The sequence below is a fragment of the Haemaphysalis longicornis genome, unplaced genomic scaffold (genome assembly GCF_048455015.1).
Source record: "Haemaphysalis longicornis isolate Haplotype H1 unplaced genomic scaffold, Haemaphysalis longicornis Haplotype H1 scaffold_10, whole genome shotgun sequence".
NCBI classification, from domain to species: domain Eukaryota; kingdom Metazoa; phylum Arthropoda; class Arachnida; order Ixodida; family Ixodidae; genus Haemaphysalis; species Haemaphysalis longicornis.
In genome coordinates this window covers 32,782,639-32,810,605 of record NW_027526204.1, presented here as the reverse complement: position 1 = coordinate 32,810,605, position 27,967 = coordinate 32,782,639, and the positions used below count along the sequence as shown (strand labels likewise).

At 46.6% G+C, this 27,967-nt stretch overlaps 1 protein-coding gene and 1 long non-coding RNA gene across 3 annotated transcripts in view; both read left to right on the top strand.

Annotated features, from left to right (window-relative positions):
• LOC144158352 (uncharacterized) overlaps positions 1–27,967 on the top strand; it is a 246,877-nt gene that overhangs the window by 51,972 nt on the left and 166,938 nt on the right. The gene's annotated exons all lie outside the window — the stretch shown is intronic.
• Positions 47–27,929, top strand: LOC144158356 (uncharacterized). Of its 2 annotated transcripts, none has more exons than XR_013320025.1 (6): positions 47–294; positions 1,343–1,521; positions 17,613–17,762; positions 17,828–17,890; positions 20,625–20,751; positions 26,399–27,929. It is a non-coding gene; the product is annotated as an uncharacterized LOC144158356 (long non-coding RNA). The 2 variants fall into 2 exon arrangements; XR_013320026.1 differs by having other exon boundaries at positions 47–364.

Sequence of the window (27,967 nt, the reverse complement as noted above, 5' to 3'; positions counted from 1 at the left end):
GACAGCACGGGGCCGCCCGCAAGAAGGCAGTCGTGACGCTGTTCGCACTAACCTGCGCTAGGCCACACTGCGTTTTGCGAGGTTGGGAATGTGCATTCGTCTTCGCGCATTTCTGTGCAGTGTTTCAGCGCAGTGCTGGCCGTAAGGCCTGCGTTTAAGTTTCAGCTCACAAGGGCGCAGTTGGTACAAGTAACTCGTGCTGGTGCTTAACGGGCGTGCCTGTGAAGACGGCCGGGGGATCCCGTGAGCTGCTGCGAAAACGTCTCTGCGGTCCGCGCCGCAGCTTCCCAAAAGGTCTGTCGGCCTTCAGCCGCCGTGTTTGTCGCCTCGTGCCTCGCCTTCTGTTCCAACCTCCTTTGTTCAGGTATCGAGTGGCGTGTACTATGCAGTGCTTCTAGGTTCATTAACTCGACGGACGTCTGGCCCGCTCCAGACGTTGGTTGCAGTTGTTTTCAGTAGACCTCGTATAGAAGACGGAGTGACATAAAACGGCCGCATTTCGCAGTCGCCGATCGTCGCATTGGTTTGAACTCCTCCGTGGAGAGCCAGTTTCGGGTGTCTTGACGCCACCCGAGGTGATGAAACCCGTGCCGCTAGAGTTATTGGGACGACTGCTTTCGCCTTCGAAACGCCATTCAGCGCTCGTGAAGGTGGCAGCAGATGGAACCGCCGAAGCTGCGCTGTGCTGCAGCGAGAAGCGCGCTTGGACCTAGTTAGGGAACGACGCGGGCTGGCGCCGAAAATCCATGTGGACCCGTGTTTTCACGTCGGGAGGCGTTTGACTGGTGTGAAGCAGACAGGCTGGAAGGTCTGCTCGCTTCTGTTCAGCGGCTGTTCAACCGACGGCTCCGTTGAAATCTAGCCAAATATAAATGGCGAGCGACTGTCCTTCCCCTCTGGATGTGCTCCTCTTCAGTGGGAGGGCGAGTTGTGATTGGAGCACAGCAACCAATGCAGCGTCATTGAGCAGTCACTGTCCGACTGCCAGGTTCGGGACAATAATAACAAGAGAATGAAAAACTTTCGACGAGACTAAGTTGTATTGCTCCAAACCACTCAAAATACACACAACAGAAACGGATAGAGAGATGAAACAATAACAAAAGGTGAGCGTGGCTAACCCTCAGAACATGTTAGAGTTCAAACAGAAGGAGAGAAAGTACGTGGTTGTCACCGTCAATGATCCACCGCACCTCACTTCCCGGGAGCACAGTCATGCCGTGGCATCTCGTTGCTGATGGTTGGGCAACGTGCTCCGAGCTCCCGCAGCTGAAGAGCCAACGCAGTTCTCTTGGAACGTCGCTGCCTTCTGCCGATGTCTGACGACACTAATTGCTTGCAGGAGAGGGCGTCAGGTGTTCCACTGTGGAGGACCTATTGGACGTGGCCCGGCTCAGGGCACCCACCCGCCAGCATTCCGGTCTCTCTTCACCATCTTCTCTCGGTTCTCCACCATGGGATCGCCTCCTCCGCCGGCCGCCGTCGCTGGGAGCTTTCGATTGGGCAGCTTGTGAGTGTGAGGTGAGTTACCCCGAAAAACGATGGTGGTGATGGTGCTCTTGGGTTTTGAAACATACCCGCACAGCGTGTCTAGTTTGTCGTCGTCTTCCTCATTTTCACTTCATAACACCGACTAGGGTTTCCACCTTCCACGGAAAAAAAAAACCGGCCCGTGGGAAGGGGGGGGGGGGCAGCACTAGAAGGTTGAATTTGAGGTGGAAAAAAAAAAGCGGCTTTTTTTTTGACGTTCAGTGCCATTTATTGTTGCATGTTCCTAGAGAGAAATTGACATAACGTTTCTAACTGAAAGTGACTGGTATTTTGGGTATTGCTTTGGATCTGCTGCACTGAAAAGTAACCATATATACTTCGTCCATTTAAAGGTTTCATTATCTGAATCTACCAAACAAACGTTGGAAAATAGGCCATGGATATGACATAATGTGCTGTTTGATAGTCATATATACATCGAACCTTGATGTACAAATTTTAATGTAACGAAAGCCCCGATGTAACGAACCATGTAATTTTGTCTATGTTCATGTGTATGCACACCATGTACTTTTAACCTCTGTGTGACAAAGTCTCGTTTGCTGAAATTTCAATGTGGCAAAGTTTTATGGACAATTAGGCACAAAATTTTGGTTGCAGAAGTATATTTGGAAGCCAAAGTATATTTGGAAGCCACAAGCACCAGATTGCAGTCTCAATAAACCGCGAACGGCGACACGGGCCAGTCACGAAGTCCGTGAGCGAGCGTAGTGTGTACAAACTCCTTGCCTACAAACAGGTGTCGCCGCTGCATGCCATCGTTTTTTTGTTTTTGTCTTCTCACGCGGTTGTTGGGTTTTATTGTTCGAGCAAGTGTGCGGGGAAGCATTTGTGTATTTTAAATGGAGTCTGCTCCGCTCACAACGGACCCGGCTAGAGCAGACTATCGGCTACAACAGACTAAATTTTAGGCGAAAATTGTTTCGACTGAAAGTTTACAGTGGACTTCCGCGATGCCGGCACCAGATGTGCTTTTCCTTTGTTTATTTTTGCAAGGAAACTGTACTGTCTGGCAACATTGGTGGCAGCCGGGTCATTGGCGCAGCCAAGCCAGTGCCAGTGGCTTTTTTTGTGCGACTAGCGGCATGAGCGGCAGGTTAGCTGGTTTCACTGTCGGGTAAATTAAGCGTAATTAACGCTGTTGAACATGGGAGAAAACAGGCCGACATCGCCAGAAGTACAGGCCTGTCAAAGCAGACAGTCCGCTCTACCGTCAAGAACAAGGCCGCTGCCGATAAACGCGACTCCGGTGAGATTGAATACTGGGCTTTCGAATACGCAAAGTGGTGCACTCGGAGGAGAGTCTGCCCTCGTCAGTTTTTTTATGTAATAAAAAACTCGGGTTCAGTGAAGTTCGGCTTTAATTATTCCCACGCATGCATCGTTCCCATTTCGTTCGGTGAAAAAGGTAAGAAACGCCTCAAGTAGGGGGGTTGTGTGTGCAATCTGGCGGTAACCGTGCGCAGCCCAACTGGTCTAACTTTCGATTTTACAGTTGACCGTCATCAGATTATTTCATTACAGCTGTTTCAATGACCAGACTAAAATCGCTAAAAATGTGGAAGCTGCCTCGAGGGAACGTCGGGCAGCAATCCGATTTGTTTGAGGAATGGTTTCGGGAAAACCTGCCTCGTCGTGAGGGGAGTTAAAAGAGCCTAGCTAATGTCGATGGCCACGACTGACGTTTTATGGCTGGTCAATTATTGTGCCTAGTTTTTTCGGTTATGTGACATTTCACTTTGTGCTGGATTAAAGAGTTACTAACGGTGGCCACCTATCCTGGAAGGAGCAGTTCTCATTTATTTTATTTATTTATTTATTTAAAACATACTGCAAGCCCATTGAAGGGCCCAAGCAGGAGGGGCATCACAAGGAAAAAAAAAACATTTAGGCGCAATACACATGGTACACTGATCAAAATAGTTTTAACAAATACAGGAATGCAACAAAGTTACAAAAATACCAATACACGTGGCACACTGTTGGAAATAGATTGTACACATACACAAGTATGCATCAAAATTGAAAAACAATGCCATTCAGAATTCCAGTTGTTCAAGGGAGTGAATATTGGTCACAGCCGATTCAGTTAGTTTATTCCAATCTGTAATTGAACGCGGGAAAAAGGAAAACTTAAATATGTTAGTTCGAGCGCTGTACGGAGTCAAAGATTCGAGGTGTCTATGCCGTGTTTGTCGGGAAGTTAGTGGCTGAAGGAATTCCTCGGGTTTAAGTGAAGGTTTGTTATTTTTAAGCAAGAACAGAAATTTTAACCTTTGAATTTGACGGCGTGCTTGAAGTGTTGGAATGCCATGCTCTTCCATTAATCTTGTCGGCGAGTCACTTGGACGATATTTCGAAAAAATGAATCGGACGGATTTACGCTGTATCATTTCAAGAGCATTGATATTACTTTTAGTGTGAGGATCCCATACAGTGCAGGCGTATTCCAGTCGTGGTCTAATTATGGATGTATAGGCGAGTAGCTTAACGTTTGCTGGGGCCTTTTTAAGCTTGTGTTTGAGGAAGCAAAGTTTTCGGAAAGAAGCTGCACATGTGTTTGATATGTGTTTGTTCCAGCTCAAGCTATTTGTTATAGTGACGCCAAGATATTTGAATTCTGATACTTGTTCTAACGGTTGTGACGGAAGATTGTAAGGGAAGGAAAGTTTATTCTTTTTGTTAGTTATGTTCATAAAAACGGATTTTTTGGCATTGAGCTTCATTCCCCATTTATCACACCAATGAAGATTCCTGTTCAGCATTTGTTGATCTTCAGGACGTGTTATTTTGTTGTATAGGATACAGTCATCAGCAAATAATTTAATTTATGCTGTATTCCGGTGGTCGCTCTTATACTCCAACTCGGAGTACGCTGATTCGCCGCTTCCCCCAATCCGAGCAAGAGTGACCGCTCCCCAACCGAACGCGTACCCGATCTTGGAGCAGCAAGCGACCGTGGCGCCGCGGCGCGGCCAACACGGGAACTGCAAACAGCCAAACACGGCCAAGAATTCTAACAAATGGCATCATTCAGATCGGACGCGTTAGCTCCATACCAAAGTTGCGAACGTATTCCTGCACTTTGAACGCAGGAAGCGGTGCGGCAAACAGTTCGGCGAACTTTGTCGCGTTAACGTGCGAGTCGTCGTCGTCTCAGCTGCTGTCCTCCTAGGCGTCGATTTCGAGCTGCAGAAGCAGCGGAGACGGTTCCCCTACACTCAATGGGCGTCTCCGTTTCGGCATGATGCGGAGATGCCTTCAGTAATAGCACGAGAAGCAAAAACGTCGGAATACTCCCACAGCAAACCGCTGGCTGGGCCTCAGCGAACGCCACTGACTGGGTAGGCGAGCGGGTCGAGCTGTGGCAGCCGGGGTCACTTGACACGCGCTCCCACTTCGGAGTCAGAGCAGCGGAGGCGCTCGGAGCGGAGTACGACGCTCTGAGACGACCACCCGAATATACGTCGAGCGCTCGATTTCGACCACCCGAACACGGAGTCGCTTTCCGGAGTGCTCCAGAGCACTCTAAAACGACCACCCGAATACAGCATTAGTTTCGTAGATACTCAACAACCTGGAGCAAAGATGAAACCGATGTTCACACCATTTCACAGACGATGCCGATATAATAAATGTGCGGTATCGATTACGTTGCTGTGGAACTGCACTTGTGGGGCAGGTACTGCTAATTTTCAGGTATTCTCCTGAGGCATCTCATACTCTGGAGGTGCGGAGGATGGTAATTCACTACCGGCCGCTTTAGCCCACTCCGAAGATCGTCGTACTGGACAGAGTAAAAATGCAAGCACCGATCCCAGCACTGTTGTAAGTTTGATCGGTGCTAAGCTACTTGTTTATCGCTTGCGTCCTCACAAACAGAAGCATCAGCTCGCACCCACACACCAAACCAGAAAGAAGCCAGCTAGCACATCTTCCATTCTCCCTAGCAGAGTCCAAAGGTGGCTTATGCCTGCATCTAGTGAAAATTCCGCACTGTCGGCATAAGTGCTGTCTGGTGTGTTGCAGTCGTCTGGTGCTCTGTTAAAGTGAGGATGCTTGAGCAGGCTTACACATTTCCTTGCTCTCTTCCACCAGGCTGGCATAGAGTCATAAAAAAGTAAGCCTAACTCCATTTCTCGGCCGACGTGGGAGCACCACAGCCAATGCTTAATTACTGAAAGAAAAGAATAGCGACGACGGAACACCAGGGAGGAAAAATAGCGACGGAACACCAGGGAGAAAACTGACAGACACAGCATGGCATCCATTTGCTCTTCCTTCCTTCCATTTTGTTGTTTCTATATGCTCTTATTTTCATTTAAAAATGTACCCGCTTGTAAAACATTCCCTTTCAGCTAAGGAATTACCATACATCACAATGGAAGTGCACTTCCAGCACACAATTACCCACTGCAAGAGGGAGGAAACTTGGAAGGGGACATACGCTCTGTTTGTATGCCGGACTCTATCGGAGATCTGGGTTGAGCAACCATCAAGAAGCCAGCAAACTTTCCAGCCTTCCTGCTTTAGTTACATGAGCCCCCAGCTGATGAAAACTAGGCGATCCATTCGCGGTTTGCCACTTGCTGCGAACTTCGCACGTATTAATCAGCACGCAGGCACATTTCTGATCTTTCTCTACTGTGGCATCTTTGCGGAATGTGGTAGATCCGTTTCATTCACGAGCACTGAATAGTGTTATATCGTCGAACGTTGGCTTCAAGTACCTGCACTAGGTTTCACGACATTGGGTCGCGTTATATTCCCTGAGATCGGCTGCGGCCGAGAACAGCGCCTGCTGACGGGGTGGCTGCCCATACATCATGCCACTCCGATTCAAAACAACTGCGGGTGGGCCCAGAGGGGTCGGAGAGGCAGACGCACCTCTTCAGACGTAGCTGGTGGACTGAGGGGGAAGCTGCTTCAACAGTGGCATCGTGGGATGCCAAGCGTTTGAAAGGGGCGTGAGCTACTTTCCCGAACGGCATCTCCCCGCGCCACGACTTATGTTGGTTAGCTGACTAACTTAAACAAACGGTTGTGGTTACTTCCTTCCGTGGCTTTTGCCGTTACATTTTCTGACGTAAGCGATGAACGATGTTCTAGTTACCATAACATAACTGCAGCATGTTTCGTGAGCGTGGGTGACATAGGATCACCTCGAACGGGCCCTCGGCAGACGGGGCTGCGAAGGCAATGGTCGGCGCCACTGCTCTGCAGCCACGGCAAAGAACGTACCCTACTGTTCTATATACTCACTGCACACTCACTGCACACTCACTGCAATGACAGCACCCCACGGCCGCCGATGTTTTCAGCGGGGTCATACTTAAGCGGAGTGCCGTGTACAACGGTTCAACACTGACGGCGCAAAATTCATCCAAACTCCGTTCCCAGCAGCGCTGATTTCAGCTTATTTTTCGCGCGCCGTAGTCACGAAACCTGCGGCAGTTATTGGGAGCGGACTTTTGAAGCAAAATCTCACAATGTACTCTTGGCAGCACCGCCGCGACAGCGACGCTAGAATCGTGGGGACTCCTATGTAATACATAAGATGATTTTAAGGCGGTAGTTGAGGGGCGATGCATTGAGGGCAAATACGTGACTTAGCAATTCTACGAAGTTCACGTGCCAGCGTGCTGTCGAGAATTCATGCCGTCGAGAATTTTTTTCGCCGTACGCTTGACCGCGTTCGCACTCCCCGAGCAAACTTTTCCGAACCTGAGCATGTGTTCGTCTCCTAATAAATATACATTTAAGTAACGGCCTCGGGTTGAGCCATCTGCTCCGAAACAGAATGAGCCCGAAGGGGAAGCAATGCGTAGTGGCGATGCAAGCGTCGGGTGTGGCTAGCCTGAAGCACTAGCCACAGGCAAAAAGAAAGGGGGGGGGGGGGGGCTGGGAGGAGGGGGACAGTAAATACCAGGTATATTCGAACCTAGGATCATTGCCTCAAGAAGCGGGGATATAAACACTGCACTAAAGGTCGTAGAGGTTCAGTTCTCTGATCATTAGTAGTTGCCAGTTTTCGCCCTATGTGGACGTGTTGCTTGACACAGCCTGTACGTGGGTAAAAGCTAGGAACGACTATTCGCCATTTTCACAGTGTTGGCCAATGGAACCTGTCGGAAGACTATAGCGAGCGGGCGGCTCTTGTATGGCACCTCCATCGCTTCAGTGAACAGCACTGCTTATGGCGAACCGCTCGTCGGTGGAATGCCGGTGGCGGTCTGCGCAGCGTTGTTGTACATGGCTTTCTGCCGTTTCTCTGCGGTGCGGCTCGCAAAGCGTACATAACCACAAAAACTTTTTTCAGTTCGGTAAATCTTCAGCGTGGATGTGACCTTTACAAGGCATGCCATGTGTCTGATTTACGCCCATACTCAGTATTTGCAAATAGCAGACGACACTCAATGGACCAAGCTGGAAGTGAAAGTCCGTTTATTCAAGCAATTTTTTCATGCCTGCATGCAGTTTCGCGCATCGAGGAGTATATTGCAGCTAAATGCACCAAAAAAGCCGGTGTGTGCAACAGGTCCAGGAATGCTGCGGCGCTGGCCTTTGGCAGTTCACTAAACGGCGTCAAGCACAAGCAAAAGACGAAGTTGGGGGATGCCTTTTAAAATTTTCCTCAAAAGAGAAATTGCGATGAACGACGCTTCCGTAACTTCCTTAACACGGCTGAAACGTATTTAATTTCACAGAAATACTCTTACTGCAGTCATCGCGCATGGGAACCGTTTACAGAATAAATACCGCATGATAGTAGAACATTATTGCTTGTCGTGGAGAAGCATCGCTTTACAAGAATTGCAATGGTTGCTGGCTAGTTGGTAAATGGTTTTTCAAAAACCAATTCCTGCGTGGCTGAAGGACGCGAGACAGGAGGGTGCCCGAAACCTGTACTCAGATTCACAACTGAATGCTGTGGCTGAGTTTTACAAGCTGCCATTCCATCCGCTTGAAAAATCATGCACTACTCCGTCTAACGGCGATGGTGGTTTATAGCAAAGCTTTCTCGTATGGCTTTCCTTGGTTGCCTTCTGAGTTTAAACTTTCACTAATTGAGCTTCGAACTTGACCAGCACGCAGTTTGGTGTTTTGTTCACAGCGTCCGACTTTGACCATGTCCCATTCGGTTTTGCTGTTTAATTTTGAACTTCCGTGCACCCCTCTCCAAATCTAAACTTTTTCCAGCATTTTGGAAATGTGTCTGAGCTGGAGGACTCGTGCTGATGCACCCATATTTGAGACAACTAATAGCGTGTGTTTGTGTCTTCACAAGGCATTACGCGATTTTTTTAGGTAATTTGTAAAGAATACATAAGCATTCAAAAACACTGGCTGACGTTAACACTACCACATTTTTTATCTACCAGTGCCAGCCATTATTCCACGCAGGAGCTAAAACGGGTACGGGAGGAGAGATGGTTTGTAGCTTGGGCTGTTGGGTGGTTAATAACTTTGGGTCTTGATAAAATGACCACCACAAACGTGGGAGTTCCACTTCGGCTTTCAGGCTCCCATGCTGTCACAGTGTTTCTCACCAAAACCGGAGGCACAAAGCTCCCGGTTACAGAAAGAAAGTGTAAACTACCGCAACATTTCTACGGCTACACGGTAATCCATCTCGTACGCAAGTGCCTTTCTCTTCAAAGCACATGTATAGAGGTATCCCAGCGCTAAGGCTGGCGTGGAAACCATAGTCATTGAAAACAGTGAAGATAATTTAAAGTGGTAGAAATGAATTCTAATATTCCTAATAGTTTTATTCTTACTGAGGTCGCGCGAAGCCATGTGCAGAGCACTGCAAAAGCGCTCATCTCAGTGTAGCCTGTTCCCAAACTTAGGAGCGTCAAACCAGTTTATGTAGCCATTAGTACATTTAAGAAGAAATGAATACAGTCTACACTCGTTACAGCGGATCCGGCAACAACGGACTTTTGGTTACAACAGACCATTTCTGTTGGTTTGTTTGGTCCCCATGCATTTTAAGTGAAGTCCACTCCGCTCATAACGGACCCGGCTATAGCGGACTATCGGCTACAACAGACTAAATTTTAGGCGAAAATTGTTTTGACTGAATGCTTATAGCGGACTTCCGCGGTGCCGGCACCCGATATGCTTTTTTTTGTTTATTTTGGCAAAGAAACTTATGTCTGGCAACGTTGACGCAGCCAAGCCAGTGCCACTGGCCTTTTTTTTTTTGTCCATGGATCTTCATGTTTTGTGCGACTGGCGGCATGAGCGGCAGGCTAGCTGATTTCACTGATGGTTGAACTAAACATGATTGACGCTGTCGAACACAGCGAAAAACAGGCCGACATCGCCAAAAGTACAGGCCTATCTAAGCAGACGGTCCGTTTGACCGTTAAGAACAAGGCCGCTGCCAATAAACGCTGCTGGTGGGATTGAACAACAGCGCACTCGGAGTCGAGGCTGCCCTCCATCTTCACAGGTTTTTTGTATGTAATAAAGAACTCAGGTTCAGTGAAACTCGGCATTCATTATTCCAACACATGCATCGTTCGCGTTCCGTCCGGCCAAAAAGGTAAGAAATACCTAAAGTAGGAGGTTGGCTCCCATCCATTGTGTGCAATCTGCCAGTGGCCGTGCACAGTCCAACTGGTAGAACTTGGGACATTTACAGCTGTACATAGGATTGTATCGTATCAGCTGTTTTAATGCCCAGACTATAATTGTAAGAAATGCGGAAGCTTCCTTGGGGGAACGTCAAGAAGCTATCCGATTTGCTTGACAAACGATGCCTTGTCACGAAGGGTTTTAAAAGAGTCTAGCTGATTCTGCTGGCCACGACTGATTTTATAGCGGGTTAGTAATTGCTTCTTGTTATATTCTTGCTTTCTTTGCTCAGCTTAGCATGCGTCTTTACACACTCGACCGCTTATGCTAGGCCTTTTCCAAGGCCCGGTGCCAAGCTTCGGAAACAGAGTTTTCAGATGATTTTTTCCATTACGTGAACGCTGTGCAGAGGTGCTGCAGGCGCGTAGAAAGAATAGTGTCTGTAGCATTTATGTCCAGTATTGGTCAAAGTTCGCACTTTTGCGCTCGTTTACCTCCTCCCGCGACCCCCAACACCGGTCGTATACTGCATACTTCGGCTACAGCGGACGTTTTTTTCCGGATTAAGAGGGTTCGTTGTAACGAGCGTGGACTGTACTTATAATAGTACTTTTGTTCGTACTCAGAAGGGGTGGAGCCAAGCGTAGATCGCTGCAAACAGCGCTCATGCCATTGTAGCCGATACCTAAATTTAGAAGTGTCCGACAAGTTTACGTAGCCGTTACTGCATCTAAGAACCCAACACATCTGTCTAGACTTCGTTTCATCTCACATGTCCGCTCACAACACCACCAAAACATTCAAAGCACCCAAGCAAACACGACAAAAACAATGGGATGCTGTGTAGTGCAATACACCGGCTCATTCCACTAACGAGGGGAGCGCCGAGCGGTGGCGCCACCCATCCAGCTGCCCAGTCCCTATAGGATGCTGCGCTGGCTGCAGTCGCTGCACCCAAACAGCATTTCTGTGTGTGTGTTTATGTTACCGTATTTTCCGGTGTATAAGTCGCGGTATTTTTCTGAAATTTTCGTTGGTGCGTCTTATCTACCGGGGCGACTTATGTATGGAATAAATCTGGGTCGCGGCGGCCGCGCGTGGCCAGTGCACATTGAGACACAGCTCTATGGTGTAAATCAATCTTAAGCCCACCGGTACGGCATTTCTCATAGCCCATATGTCGCTTCGGGACGTTGCACCAAAAAATTTGCAGCTTTTCCTAGTCAAAAACAATGATAATGGCCTGCGACAACCACGCGCCACTTTAGGCCATGCGCAGTAACTACAGTTCAGAATAAATTCAAAGTAAGATCAAACTGGGTTGCGAAAACAAAATAAAAACTTCCGTCCGCCATAACACCTTTATTGCGCGGATTTACGACAGCACGCAAGAGACGCGCGACGTTTGGAGAGGTGGCCAAATGGGTCTCCGACTCTTGGGACTCCATTTCTACAAAAACAGTTGTAGCCGGGTTGATAAAGGCCAGAGTAATCCGGTCCGCGAGTGGTAACGATGTTGGTGAAGAAGACATCAGAGAGTCGGAGGACGACAGTGATGCCCCGGTGGAACTCCCACTGAAGATATTGAATTGTTTGTTAGCGAGTCTGAGGAAAAAGACTGCGATGGTTTTGCCTAAACGCCGTCTCTATATGCCATCTATGTGTATCAATAAACCATTTTTGAGAAGTTAGTTCTGTCTAGACTTTGGATGTTATATGCCCGTGTCTATGGGCAGCGGCCACCGCAACCATGTACTTTCGCCGCACTTTCCAACGATCTGATTCACTATGAGTTTACCTAATGAACAAGTGAGTCTTATATACCGGTGCGACTCATATACATTTTTTCGGAAAAACTGTAATTTTGAGGGGGGTGCGACTTATCCAAAGGTGCGACTTATAGACCGGAAAATACGGTAACAACAGTAGAGTGTGCGCTTGTACTAGTTCGTGTTGGCGATCCATGGCTTTGTTTAGGGCAGAAAGCAGAGAAACAGGCGAGAGACAAATGAACGCACGTGTTGTGTGTCTCAGCCATACAATTTCTCTAGCCGTCTTATTGGATTTCTAGTGGTGGCACCTATACGCCTCGAGCGCGGCCTGTAGGGGCGCCACTGAAATCCCCCTAGCGGCGCGTTTCGAAAGTAGGCGCGGGAGTCCGCGCCCCGCTCCCCAGTGCCGCCGATGCTTTTGCGGCACGTTCACGACTGAGATTTACCGTTTGCGAGCGTTTGAAATTCATGTTTGTGTGGAGCAGTCACTCTGTTCGCAAATTGGGTGTGTTTACCAGAGTGTAAATGTTTCCGACGCGATCTTAGCGTGGTATTTTCGGTCTTATAAGCGCCAGGTGTGTGTCACAGGCCAGCGTCGCGGAACCGGCGTATGATGGAGCCGATTGTAGTTACACTGACCTGAATTTACTAGCCGTGTCTCCGTAATCACCGGTTCCTCAGATGTTCATGATACGGCTATACACTACGATTTAAATCGGTTTTGTGCGATTACATAATCAGCGGAGCACTCGTACCTGACAGCACCCCAGTTACGTTTGCCAGTATTATACCTCAGATATTGATCACCACTATTTACAAGCCAGTCTGTGTTAATTTCGGGAATATTCAACAAAAGCACGATGGACAATGCATAATTGTACTCGGGGATTAGCACACGACAGAGTCGTCTTGTCGTGAGGTGCGCGCCCGCCGACCTTCATCTGCTACATATATCCTCTGCGAGCAGCGCGCAGACGGGCTTACAATATAATCCGCGTCCGCGACTAAATGCTTCTTCGAAATATCGTCATATGGCACAGGGAGCCTGCAGAATAAACCAGAAACTGAAATCAGAGGGCCTTAACACATACCACACTCTTCCAACGACACATTTCATCGCTTGTTGAACAGCCGACCCTGCATACTTCCAAAAATGCGTCTGCCGTACGATCAGCTCTTCGTTGAAGTAGAAAAACAAAAGGAAAGTGAACGCGAGATTTATGTGTGGGATTACTAAAACGTTCATTGCTTGATTCCGCTCCGCATTTGTACACGGCGTCCCCCTCCCTGCCCCCCCCGCCCCCCCGATTTCTCGCGAAATAGCAGTGCATTTCGCGTATAGTTGGTCTAGTGAAACCTACCTGACTTAAGTTTAGACGAACGTCTTTATCATGCCAGAAGCTGCACTGTTTTTTTTTGTTTTTTTTTCGTTTCCGTTACAGCTATTATGTTTCTCAATTCCGCATTGGCAAAGCATTTATTTTTCTGTGGTTTCATTTCCTTGGTTCTTGCTATATGGCGTGTGTGGGCACATATTTAACGACGCACAGGCTTGGAATATACTTTACATTTTCGCATAGTTTATATTTTATAAAATGCATAAGTTATTGTCCGGGATTGGGTAATCACATCCCCGAAACATATTTTTCTGTGGCGTATATATGCGAAACAAAGCCGCATTCGTTGTCCACGCTGCAAAATGAAGCCAACCTCTCATTGTGCCAGTATCAGGTCTAAAAGAGGCGTCAGTAGAATTCATTTGTGCCTGATGTTTTGGAGGTGACATGGGTGATATGTTGCTGCCGTCGCCGACGCCCGGAAGAGCGGCGACGAAGCGCGCAGAACCGCGTCCCCGGGTAGCTCTTGCAGGCGATCGCGTACTCTACGAAGACGCAGCTGCTTTTTAAGTGACCTAAACGTACTCTTTGCCTATAGTCGTCACCATAACAAGTTTTTTTAGGGCACGGAAAGGCGAAAAGAAGCGAAATAGAACCAAAACACTGCACGAGGCCCTAACAGTCACGCAGCGCAAATCCCGTCAACGCCACGGAGAAGCGGCGGCAGGCGGCGCAGCGATCGCAAAGCTCGAGGCGTATAGGGGCTGAATGTTCCGAATAGCTCATGTAGTTTCACTCCACCTCAGTGACAAACTCACGGTATTAAAGTGTGCACTTTTTGAAAGGAGATTGTGCTTAACGCATGACGTCATCCACTCTTTTTCACCCAGTTTTTTTATCGATGCTGCATTAATTCATCAGCAGATTATGTCTAAAAATCACAAAGAACGCGGGATTTCGCCACCAGGGGGCCGACACAGACGGTCACATTTTGTGTGGGCTGCCGCTTTGAACCTCCAAATCAGCGGGCCACCCTCAAGGGCAAGTGAACGACTTTACCATCATGCTTCTAACGTTATCCAGCACGCTTCGGTGCCTCAAGTGCTGTCGGGGGGCCTCTCTCTCCTTAATTACCCGACTTTGAACTTCCGCGGGAGCGACGCTTCTGCTAAGCCTACTGCGCCAAAAGTGTTCTATACGCCTCGAGCTTTCCGATCGCTGGGCCGCCTGCCGCCGCTTCTCCAAGGAGTTGACGGGATTAGTGCTGCGCGGCCCAAAGGGGCTCATGCAGTGTTTTGGTTCTCTTTCGCTTCTTTTTGCCTTTCCAAGCGCTAAAAAACTTGTTATGGTGACGTCTGTAAGTAAACACTAGGTTTAGGTCACTTCAAAAGCCACTGCGTCTTGGTAGGGTGGTCAAACACCAACAATAGCTATCCGGGAACGCGGCTCTGCATCCTTCTCGGCCGCTGTTACGGGCGTCGGCGACGGCAGCAGCATACCACCACTGTCACCTCCTAATACGTCCGGCCCAAGTGAATTTTATTGTCGCCTCGTTTAAACCTGGTACTGGCACAGTGAGAGGTGTGTTTTGTTTTGTAGCGCGTCCAACAAATGCGGCCTCATTACTAATATATGCGTTCTAGAAAAATATATTTCGGGGATGTGATTACCCAATACCTGATAATAACTTGTGCCTTTTATAAGAATATAAGCCACGCGAAAATGTTAAGTATATTCCAAGGCTCTGCATCGTGAAAGATGTGAACTCATGCCTTATAGCAAGAACCAAGAAAAGTGAATTAAACCACTGAAAAATTAATGGTCTGCAAGTCCGGAAGAAACAACACAGCTCGCACAGAAATGAAGTAAAAAAACTCAGTGCAGCTTCTGAAATGCTAAAGACGTTCGTATAAACTTAAGCCGGGTAAGACTTAGGAGACCAACTAGTGTGTGAAATGCACTGCTATTTCGTGAGACATGGGGAGGGGGGGAGAGGAAGGGGATGCTTACGTATCGTTGTGTATGATTGCGGAGTGAAATCAAGGAAAGAACGTTTTAGTAATCACACACATGAGCTACTCGTTCATGTCACTCTAGTTTTTAGACTTCAACTAACAGCTGATCCCTCGGTGAACGCATTTCTTGAGGTATACAAGTTCAAAACTGATAAAAGGTGTCGTTAGAAGAGTGGAATATCTGATAAGGACTTCTGATTTCCGTTTGTGCTAGATTCTGCAGGCTCCCTGCTTCATATGGCTATGCTTCGAAGAAACGTTTAGTCGCGAACGGGCATTACTGTAGAAGCCCTTCTCCGGCCTGCTCGCGGAGGACATATGTAACATATATGAATGTTTGCGGGCGCTCAGCTCGCGACAAGACGCCCCAGCATTATTTTTTTGTCGTGCGCTGATCCAGGGTATAATTTTGGATTATCTATCGTACTTATTTCGTAGAATGTTCGTGAAATTTATGTCTAGGGTAGTGATCAATATATAAGGCATGATATTGGCAAGCATAACTGGCGTGCTGTCAGGTATGAGCGCTCCACTAGGTTATATAAGTTTACAAAACTGATGTACATCGTAGTGTATAGCCATGGCATGACCATCTGGGTATATTATGCTTACGGAGACACTGTTAGTAAATTTCAGGGCAGTGGAATCAATGACCTCCATATGCATATCCCGGTTTCGTGACGCCGACCTGTGATGCACACTTGGCGCTTGTACAGACTGAATGTACCAGACGAAGATCGCGTCACACTCATTTACACTCTCGTAAACACACCACATTTGCAAACAGAGTGACTGCTCCACATAAATAAGTATTTCCAATGCCTGCAAATGGTAAATCTCAGTCGTGAACAGTGAGGAGCGGGCCGCGGCTGCTTTCGAAACTGGCTGCTAGGGGAATTTCAGTGGCGCCTGTACAGGCCACGCTCGAGGCGTATACTGCTGCCTCCGGCCACGCCGGCGGGCGCAGATCTCCCACTCCCAGAGCCCCACTCCTAGCGCCAAGAGGCCATGGAATTCGACCAACTGAGTGGCCGCACTATCCCTCCGGAAAACCCTGGACCGATGTCATTTACTCAAGCCCCAAGAAAGCTCCTCGAAACAGAAACCAGGGCACACATAGATTATTGATTTCATTGTAAAGTTTAATGCGCTGATGCAATGCAGGGAATGAGGCACGTCGTAGTGGAGGGCTCCAGATTAATTTTGACCACCTGAGGATCTTTAACATGCACCGGAATCTCGTACACACTGGCGTTTTTCCTTTTCGCCTCCATCAGAAAAGCAGCCACCATGGCCGGTAATTGAACCGGCGTCCTCGTGCTCAGCAGCACAACGCCTTAGCCACTGAGCAACTGCGGCCTGTCACACATAGATTACATTGACATCGTCTGGAACTGTGCAGTGAGGGACTCATCTTGCGGCGAGCAACCAGGCTTCCACTTAACTGAGTGGGAGGTGCACTTACACTAAGAGCTCATAAATTCTAACCATAAGGAAAAGCTGTCTCAGTTTAATTAATAAAAGTTTGAAATAACAAAAGCAAAAAGAGCAACACTGCACTGCGATTGAGAACCGAGTATTGAATCAAGACTTATGTTGTCTTCATGTCCCCTTTAGATCAAAACGAACTGTATGCATTTGCATGCTGGCTATACCTTGTCACCCAGCTCACAAAAATCATCTGTCGTGATTCCATTATATGTGAAGTATTCCTTGGATTGCAGTATTCCTGGCTTTTACAAAACGTGTTGTCAACATATAAGTTCTTGATACCTTACAGGGGATAAGTCCTAAAGTGGCAGTAGGTATTGCACATCTTAAACTAAAGGCAGCTGTCTAGACGGTTTGGATCTCACTTCTGATTGCAAGCTAGAAATCCAGGTAGGCAGGACTTGGAAGCCAGCCTTAGGGGCACAATAACAGAGTTCACAGACTTGTCTTCTAGGAATAATACTGTGTGTTAAACTTGTCTCTGCTACTCACCAGTACAGCTTTCATGAAAAGAAATTTTATCCGTTTTTGTCCTAACAGCAGAGCTTGGAGGATTTGTGCCTGCAAGACGGAACTGCAACACATGTACGGTGCATGCATAGCAATGGCATGGGATAGTTCCTGCATTACCATCTTGCAGGGATCCAAATATGAATGCATGGTTCATGAGTTGTTTTTTGCAACAAGGAATCCACTCTCTTTAACTATTTATCTGTTTCAAAAAGATATTTCAGAGGAGCTAAATTGGGTGGATGCAATTTTCCACTGAAAAGTATTACTAGCAGTTGTCTCATTGCCAGCACACTGGGTGTTTAGTATGATTGTGTAACATTGCAGTGGTGGCTTTCTTTTGTTTCCAGAATACACTACTACTCCAACAGAAAGCACGCCACGTGCATCATAATCAATGCTTGAGGGCAGCGTCATGGCGCTCTCAAGGGATGCAGATCACAACCGGGATGTATCCTGCAGCCGAGAAACACAAGTGACGGTCACCACTAGTACCATTGGTACTTTCCCTACTCTGTGTTACTGCTAGTGAGAAAGCATTATTGAATGTGAATTTCCTTTCCAGGTATGCAGTGTGGTGTGACGTTCCTTATGAACACTAGCTCCCAAACAGAAGAGGAATTCTCAGGTTAGGATTTGGAAGTTTATTGAAATGTTCCAGTTTAGGGCAGCCTACGTACAAAAGAATATATTTATTGGCGCATACATTCTCAATAATGTTTTGACCAACTTTTTTTTCGTGTGCTCATGGGGCTATTTAGACGCTACGAAAATATGTTCATGGTTAGAGTTTAAGGGTAGATTGAAGTGAGTTGCAAACATTGTTTAACTACCTTACCGTTCTGTAGTCCCAACACATGGACCACACTTTGACTAAAGTGAAAAGAACAGCCAACCAAATGGGACAGAGAGACCTACACTGCTTGCTCAGACAAACACGTGTCTTTATTTTTCTTTCTGTCTTTCTATGTGAAGTACGAGATGTCTCAAGTTCTTGCTCTTTTGTTTGTAGAGGTTTCTGGTTTTACAGCATTTTGAGGCAACAAAACTGGGTTAAAAGTGCCGCTTGGTCTGTATCCTTCTCCATATGCATTTGCTTATTTCGGCTCTGACGACCCGCTGCTAAGTCTACAGGTGATTTCTTTCACTGTAGACACGGCTTGAACAAATGAATGAAATACAGATAGCCATGAAATCAGGTCAGCTGAACGTTTCGAAGATTGAGCACTAAAAAACTTGGCTGTAGGCATTCGTGACAGTTCCTTACTACCTATTAGTACCCTTGGTGTGCTAAGCTCCGTAAAGTTAATACCACTTGCCAATGTAGGACTTCAGACATGATGCCCACTGAACTTCATCTGGTGCTCAGATTGCCATTATCATGCGAGAAGTTTAGGCTTCCAATCCACCTGAAAAGAAACTCCGGGAAAACTGAAGTGCAACATTTACTTCCTGTCACTATCTCTTTGGGAAAAATTGCATGTTCTCTTAAAATGTTTTTGCTGGCGAGGTTATTGAGTTGAATCAATAACTTTCACGAGATAATGTAGAAGTAAGCCAACTTGGTTTTGGTTGTTTGCATTTACTTTTCTAGACTCAGGTCCACTTTGTGCTTTTGCACAAGCTGCAGCTGAATGTAAACTGCTTAAAAAGTTGAAATGTTCGAAGAAATTGAAAAGTTCCAGCAAGCACATTGCAAGCACTACACCGAGTGGCTTACGTCGGAAGAACATCAGTTCACCCCAACCGGGCGCATCAAGCGTGCGTGGCTCGGCCAGCTGGCGGACTGGATCTCCGCAGCGTGAAACAAAATTTGCTTGCACCATTGATGGAAACTTGTGTGTATGGATTTGGAAAAACATTGAAGAAATGGCATTATTTAAAGTAGCAGCTACCATGCGGTTGCAGTAAAATAGACTGGTGTTGAAAGAAGTCTGGTTAAGTCAACTACATACCTAATACAAAGAAGTGTGATTGAGCATTTTAAAGGTAGCAGCTCAACACATCTCACCATTTTCATTTGCTTCACTAATGTTCACTAGGGCGTTCTCAAACTTTCAAGCATTTAGTGGTATCATTTATGCCTTTGGCCATTTAACACTGTCTGGGCATTTATCGCTGCACCAATAAACTTTACGTAGAAGCTTAAAATGTGTCCAAACCATCAGCAAGTGCCCCTCGAAAAAGACAAACACATGTCGTACATGCGAGAAATACCGTATTTATTCGAATATAGGTCGACCTTTTTTTTCCGAAAATGTGCTTAAAAATTGAGGGTCGACCTATAATCGTGACCGAAGAACCTCGACCTATAGTCGTGATCAAAAATGGCGGGCGCAACGAGCGATCCGTTTCTCCGTCGCGCCCGGCGCTCCTCAATTTGAGGCGGCAGCGCGGAGCATCTAGAACAAAGACAGGCAAGAAAATAAAGGAAAAAATAACAAAACAATCAGCGTAAGAAAACCACCCACAGTCACTGCCGGCTATCGCGCATTACCTGCGGCCGAACCGGACACGAGCGAGCTTACGTACTGGCTAGAGAGCCAGATTGGCTTGGCTTGGTGTCTTTGGCTTGGCTAGGTGACTTTCGCCACCTAGCGTAGCCACCTCGTGAACGGAACGGCGTTGCCTGCTTCGCTCGCTGTCTCTACTATCTCCCGTTCTCCGTTTCATGCGCTTTCTTTGTGTTTGCTTCGTTGTGATTTCCGCACACAACGTTTTTCTCGTGCGCATTTCACGATGTCACGTCGGACTTTAAGCGGCGGGTGATCCTGTTTGCTGAGAACTTGAACAACTGCGCCGCTCAGCGAGAGTTAGTCGTTAATGAAAAGCTGATCAGGGGATGGCGGAAACAGCGGGACGAACTTTTTGCTTGTAGGGGACTGCGTCGTGCGTTTCGTGGTGGGAGGCACGATGCTCTCGAGAAAAAACTCCGGCTGCACGTGGAAGAGAAGCGTGCGAAAGGACACCGAGTGTCCTGCGAAGATATTCAGACCAAAGCTCAACAGTTAGCGCTGCGAGGCGGGATTGGCCGTTCAGCCTTCAAAGCCAGTCGGGGGCGGGGGTGGGTAATGAACTGCGGCGCATGCGGCGCAAGTTCCGACGACGACGCATTGTGTGGCTCCGACCAGTGAGGTGACCGCGTTGTAAATAAATGGGAGTTTTAAAAAGTTTCCTCAAGTTTTTTTTCTTAAAAGTATGGGTCGACCTATAATCGAATATATTATTTTTTTTTTCGGCGACTTCAATTTTTAGGGGGTCGACCTATATTCGTGCTCGACCTATTTTCGAATAAATACGGTCTGTTTAAAATTGCTACAACAGTTGTTGCTCTAGCTGCTATGACTTTTGATTTGTTTCAGTTCTGGAGGTGAACAATGGCCAGGCACGTGCCTTGAAAAAATTCCCTGCTTCTCGAGACAATGCCGACCCAGTGGCGAAAACTGGACTTCGCATCTGCTCCTGCCGCCAACACTCAGGCAACACAGGGTAGGTTAATTGCCAATGCTTGCAAGGTTGTTGCTTGTAGCACATAGACGCTATTCAGTGCCTGGCTTATTTTGATGAGTGGAAGAGATGTGCTGCAAAAAATCTAGTTAAGCGGGCTTATGTACAAATAAAAATGAAAATTGCCAGCAACCTGTGGAACACCAGAGGAAACATTCAAACCTACCGTATTTACTCCAATCCAGGCCACCCTCGATTGCAGGCCAATCCCCCCAAATTTGCAAGGCCCTCCCAAAATAAAACTTATCTCGAATGGAGGCCAAACGCGCACACTCCGTAGGCCCGCACGTTACTTTATTCGTTATCGTCATAGTCATCTTTGTCCGTCCTTTTTGTTGTTGAGTTCATCCCAGAGGGCATCATCCTCGCTTCTGTCCATTGCGTTGGAAATACACTTCTTTAAAGCTCTAATGATTGCTTCATCCGGAATTTCGTTCCACGCTGCGGAAATCCAGTTCGCCAGCTGGCCGAGCAACGCACGCTTCATGCGCCCGGTTGGGGTGAACTGATGTTCTTCCGACGTAAGCCAGTCGGTATAGTGCTTGCATAGCCTATCTTTAAAGGGCTTATTAATAGCGACGTCAAGTGGTTGGGGTTGGTTAGTCATGCCACCAGGGATTATGGCGATGGCTGTCAAGCACAAGAAAGCGTGGTCTTCACACCGTCAGTCAGATGGCCGCGGTAGAAATCGAGGACTAGTGAATGCTTGCTCAGCGCGGCCCCTGGACGGCGTTCCCAAACCGTTTTCACCCAGTCCTCCATCAAGCCGTTGGACATCCTACCTTTGTCGTGAACGTGCACAACAACATTTCTGGGAAACTTTTCACCCGCAGTGTAGAGTCTTGCGTTTAAATATTATCTATGGGGGCAGTTTTTGTCAATTGGCGGGGCAGCACAACAATTCTGTCGTTCTCTGCTTTTCGTCACCCGTCGTCCTAAGTTTGACTTTTTTCGCATTCTTTCTGTTCACGGTGTATGCCATTAGCATGTTGAAGAACGCTGTAATCTGGTCGGCGTTTGCAATTTGCTCCAGTTGGTAGTCCTTTTCCTGCCATCTGTCCATCACGTAGCGCTGAAACTTGACAAGTTTCTCCTCGAAGTCAGCGGGAAGCTTCTGGCATACGGAGGTTCGTCATCTCAGGCTGAACCCAAATCGTTTCATGAAGCGTGTTGCCCAGCCCCCGCTTGCTTTAAAAGTGGCTCCTGCGACACCCTTCACACTGGCAGCTTCCCTGGCTTTCGCCTGAATAATCTTTGTGGTCACGGGCCTTCCCGCTTCCCTTTGTTCCCTGAAAACTCAGCAACGCTACGCGGCTTGCTGCACAGCTGAAAAGTTCGACCTGTTGTTTGCGCCATTGTTGCACATTCTTTTTGTTCACACTGAACTCGGTCTGCGCTTGCAGGTTTGAAGTCTTCTCCACGTGCAAACCAACCTTTCGCTTAAAGGCCGCACTATAGTAGTACCACTTGGTGCCATCGCTTCTTAAAAACAGGTAGGCGGCACATGCGTTTCGCGAACACGCGGTGAAGGCGCGACACTTTCAAAACTCTACCACCATGACTACTCCAAACGATCACTTCGAGAAAACTGCAAACTCCGCGCCCGTGCCACCGCGCCAAGCGAGAGGAAGTGAGGAGAGGGTGTCCAAGCGCAGGCCATCAACGGCGCCGTAATTACGTGACACGATCCACCTTTACCGACGCGAAAGCTTGCCGGCACGAAAGCTTGCCGGTTTGACGATCCTCGCTGCATGAACGTGGGACTGCGAGATTTCGGAATAATGGACGGTAGGGAGCCGACGACGCGGTTTTCCAGTGTAGCTGTTGGGACCACTTTGCTGCTGAGCCTGAGCGACCACTTCACCATGCAGCTACCGTAGAATGTTGCGAAAATGAGTCTCGGGCATGCATGCAGAACTGCCTGCACATGGCAGCCTGAGATTGGTGCATGGCGAGCCATCATGGCGCTGGCCCGGCCGGCCCTTTAGTGCTCAAGCCATGGTACCTGTATCGAAGCTGACCCCCCCACTTTCGCACATCGTGTTTTTGAAAGAAACATCTGCCTGGATTTGAGTAAATACGGTACCCTACAGGGACGTGAGCATAGGTCGGCAAAACAAAGACCTCACTCAAACTCAGTCGTTTTTTTCATTCACACTGTACTCAATCAAACTCAGACTCGAAAAGGTCGTCTTTTCTCAAAATCACTCGTACTCACTCATCCCCTACTCATTTGTGATCGTACTCACTTGTACTCAAACTCATTTGTCCTTACGACTATTCGTACTCATGAGTACTCGCCTCATCTGTACGCACGAGTCATCGCACTCAATCTGTACTCATGAGTACTCCATTTGTACTACTCGTGATTACTCAACTTATCTGTACGGTTAACTAGGTCATGGCTCGAATGAAAGACTACTAGAAAAAAAATGTTTGATCAAAAAGCTGAGGTTATAGACCAGGACAGAGGAGCACGGGAAGAGAACATCTGACGCGGTTCACCGTCGTAAGGTGACTCGCTACGCGAAGTCATGTACACATGAGAAAGCAAAATGGAACATAAGCACTCGCATTGCGTCTTGGTGTCCCCTCTTGTTCTCAGGAATAAAACAACTAAGCCTGGGCTGCGTCATCCTCATAGGGAGCTCGGGGCTTCTAGGTGCGGCCGTGGCCATTAATTACAGTTTTGTGCGTGTCTCCGGGTTGCAGCTGTTGTTCGTTTTTGCTTCCGGGCGCGCTGATATTCTCTCGATCGTGCTCCCAATCTCCGAAGAAATGAAGGCATCAATTAGAGCATTAGCCTATAAGGCAAAAAGTACACATTTCAAGGCCCCCAAAAGCGACTGTTGTTGATGAACCAAAAGAGTTGCATGATCAGTGGAAGAGGGCGCCTGATTTAAAGTGTGGCTTCGCAATATTCCCAGCTTTGCACCCTCGATGCTGCATTTACCCTGGTGGAAGCAGTACACTCACCCTATATGTCTGCATGTGTCACTGGTATTTTAAATAATGCTCCACTCTAGTAACCTCAATGAGACAACTGAAGAACTTTTGGCTATGATATCATGCCACCTTGATAATGAAGACTGCATTTTCGGCAATTGCCCAGCCTGCTCAGGTATGGCTTGCACAGAGACACTACTATAGCAAAGTCTGTCTGACGTCTTCAGGATTAAGGATGACACACGTCCACCAAGGGATCAGTGGAAAACATTGTAATGCTGAGACCATTGTTTTGATGCCTGAAGAATTTTCAGCAAAGTTCATGGGCATGTTGAACCATCTTATTGTCCACCATTCCATCAGTAAGCAGCAAGACAGCTACTTCCGATACCTTATAGCCAACTGAAGTCTGCACGGGACCATCATAGTGATGAAGTATGCAGAATATATAGCTCTATAGTTCAGTACGCGCCACAGTCATACCACTGCGTCAACTCACAGGTTCAACTACACCCCGTAGCTACATAATTTGGCAAGCAGGAAACCGCACCTGCAGAGGTTTCTGTACACTCGTGCAGTTATTTCTGACTGTTTGGAGCATGGCACAGTTGCAGTACACACGTTTCCGACCACAGTGCTTGCGAAACAAACAAGGTCTGCGTCAGCTACAAAATTTATTATTTCTCTGACAGAAGAGAACTTTGTGAATCTCTGCTACCACGAAGTGGAGTGTAAACTGTCAGCAGAATGGAATTTCTTTGCCACACCGCACATGTGATGACATCAGAGGCACGCTCAAAGGTCTTGCAGTGAGAGCAAGTATCCAGAGATTGAGACCTTTTCAGGATCAGAATAATGCCAAAGGACCCGTATGCCGGGGTAAAGAAGATTTCAAACAAATAACTAATCTGGCTGCCATGTTTTAAAACAAGGAAAAAGAGCGCAGCTTGGTTCACGATTAGCCGTGGCAATTCCAGTCAAGAAACACATCACTTCAGACCAGCTACGCATTCAACACTTCACATTGCCATTAAATCCTACTCAAGCTCCAAAAAAATTCAGGTAAACAACCAAAAATGAACAACTCGGCTGGTTTCTTTCATGCTAACTATTCAACTGGGGAAGACTTGAACCACTGTGGATAAAAAACGCAAGGCAAAAGAGACAAGTGGCTAAAAATTTCATGTTTGCTGTAACAGGTATCCTGCCGTGATGTCTGTGGTCCAGGTTGAGTGTGGTGCAGTGGGAAAAACAACTCTGTGATTCTTGTTCCTTCACATCAGACAATTAGATCAGGCTCGCTTCACTTCCTGTAATTGACTGTGCGTAGACCCATGAATTAAAAAGTGGCAAATTAGCCGAAATATGCTGTTTATGGTGTATTTTTGTGGTGTCAAGTGGCAAACAATGTTCATTTAGCAGAGAGCCAGGTGTGCGCATGCCTGCCACATAAAATTTCGTAGGCATTTAGGCATTCCGAGCTGGGGACACACTTCAGTAGTGGACATAAGTGCGGCTAATTGCACACTCTAAAAAAAATTCTTGCCTCCAACGAAATTTACACGACTGTGATTTTCTGAACGAATCGCTAAATGTTGGGTGCATATAACGAGCTGTTCCAAGTAATTTTACCTGTTACGATTTGGTGCTTCATGTAGGTCTGAGGATTGGAGAAAAACTCATTTTGTAACATTCTTGTAATCAACTGGCCTAAAAAGTAGTCTGTAATCAACCTTAAATATTTTCAGTAGACACTCAAGGAATATATCAATATCACAGTGAAAATATCAGGGCTTAAGCTTTATGATGCCTTTGCAAAAAATTCTGAAGGCACACCATTTCTTGCGGTTTTAACAAATACAACACTAAAAATTTTTGCGGTGCGGCATCAAACAGCAAGGCAAGATGAACGTTCTACGACATTTTTCATTCTACATGGTTTATTTATGTAAATTTATTATGTTCAACCACATTTTTCTTGTTTGCACAAACTTCAAGGAGTGCTCACATGAATGCAAAAATTTTTTGACGAAAATGCTCGGTGTCTGGGCCTCCGCTACGTAATTGGCAACCAGCAGAAATTCTTTAGCCAAAATTTGCAATGGCTGATTTTGGCGCTGGGATGTTTCGTGTGGAATGACCCTGCTATGTTTTCTGTATAAGTAAGCCACACTGTTTTGGAGGTTTTAATTAACTTTCATATTGCTCCAGAAAATGAAATAATCAAACTTAAAATCACCTATATCAAGCCCTTATTTTTTATGTATTTGTGTACACAGAATGAGTAAAGTATAAATATTTCTTTAATAACATACATAATTCCCACTACTGGAGAAGAATTAGTATGGCCTAAATAAAGTTTTCGTTTATGGAAAGGAAATTTGAAGCACTGTACTTGCAATGGATATATAACCTGCTGCCACATTTTCTGTTAAACAATGTTTGACAGAAGTTGTTCAGAACTGTGAAAAAAAAATTTGCAGAAACCTTGAATTTACTGTGGTGTGTACATTGTAAAAAGTTTGTATAAATGCATTTTTTGGGTTGACACCTTTTGCCGTGGGTCTCAAACATTGTGTTTGCTTGATTCTTGCAATATCTTCATTCCATATTTCATTTTTTTTGTATCTTATTCTGCCAACTTAGAAGCTTTTTAAGTGACCGTGAAAAAATTTCATTTCAGAGGGAAGCTTCATTCCTGCCAGTCCTGTCAGCAATGCAACCATCCCCCTCGTGATAATCATGAGAAATTGCACTCTGGCGAGAGGCCGTATGTGTGCAGCATCTGTCAGACGAGCTTTACTCGAAGAAGCCACCTGGTTCTTCATGAAAGATTGCACTCTGGCTTGAGGCCGTATGTGTGCAGCACCTGTCAGAAGAGCTTTACTCAAAGATACCACCTGGTTCTTCATGAAAGATTGCACTCTGGCGAGAGGCCGTATGTGTGCAGCACTTGTCAGAAGAGTTTTACTCAAAAATGCCACCTGGTTGATCATGAGAAATCACACTCTGTCGAGAAACAGCATGTGTGCAGCACCTGTCAGAAGACCTTTACTCGGAGAGCTAGCCTGGTTTATCATGAAAGATTGCACTCTGGCGAGAGGCCGTATGTGTGTAGCACCTGTCAAAAAAGCTTTACTCAAAGGAAGCACCTCGTTGTTCATGGGAAATCGCACTCTTGTTAGAAGGTTGTTGGTAGCACCTGTCAGAAGAGCTGTAGACATAGTTCCAGCTTGGTTGTTCATAAAAGATTTCACTCTGGCGAGAAGGCTGTATGCGGTAGCACCTGTCAGAAGTGCTTTGCTCGAAGACCCAACCTGATTAAACATGAAAAATTTCACTCTGTTGAGAGGCCTTTTGTGTGCAGCGGCTGTCAGAAGAGCTTTACTCAAAATAACACACCTGGTCACCCATGAAGCACTGCATTCTCATCAAGGACTCTTTGTGTGTCATCTCACAAAGTTCACCTGGTCTCATGAAAGACTCCACTGTCTTGAAAACAGTCGGTCGAACCTGTCAAAAGAGCTTTACTCATAGTCAAGCTTGGTCACTCATGAAGGAGTGCACGCACTCTCAGAAGAGGCCATAATTCTACACCTTTTGTCAGATTTACACATAGAAATGGGAGTTGATTGCTCATGCAGAATTACACTTCAGGAGGAACCCGTACATGTGTATCCATTGAGAGAATCAGCTTACTAAAATACACTTCTTTGTACTGCACTAACGCCAGACATATTATGTCTATAGTATCCGTCGAACTAGTTTCACTCGTGGAAGTCACTTGGGTAATTGCGTTAACGATTTTATCCTTTGCAGGGTGTGTTCACCACATTGCGAGAGCTTATTTTTAAAGCTTTTTGTTAGTCTTAAATGGTTGCACTTAGGGGACAACTACCATTTGGCAACAACTGTTCTCTCAAGCAATTTCACTCTCTTGAAAACCTATTTGCTACCTATGTCAAAAAGCATGTTTGATATATCGTGCAAGATTACATCATGGAGAAAAATTTAATGCCTGTACCATTTGTCAAAAACTGATTGTTTTAAATGTGTATTTGATGAGGGATGACATATTGTAAACACGCTATAATCTTTGGGTGTCAGATAAGTTTTGCCCAGAAACAGCCAAAAGGGATTCTGAAACACCAGCCACCGATACCTGGATGTACATATGTTAAATAAAGCAATGTCCTGGTAATCAGCTCCTTTCACTTTGTTGAACTGATTGGATTACTGGTCTTTCAAAACA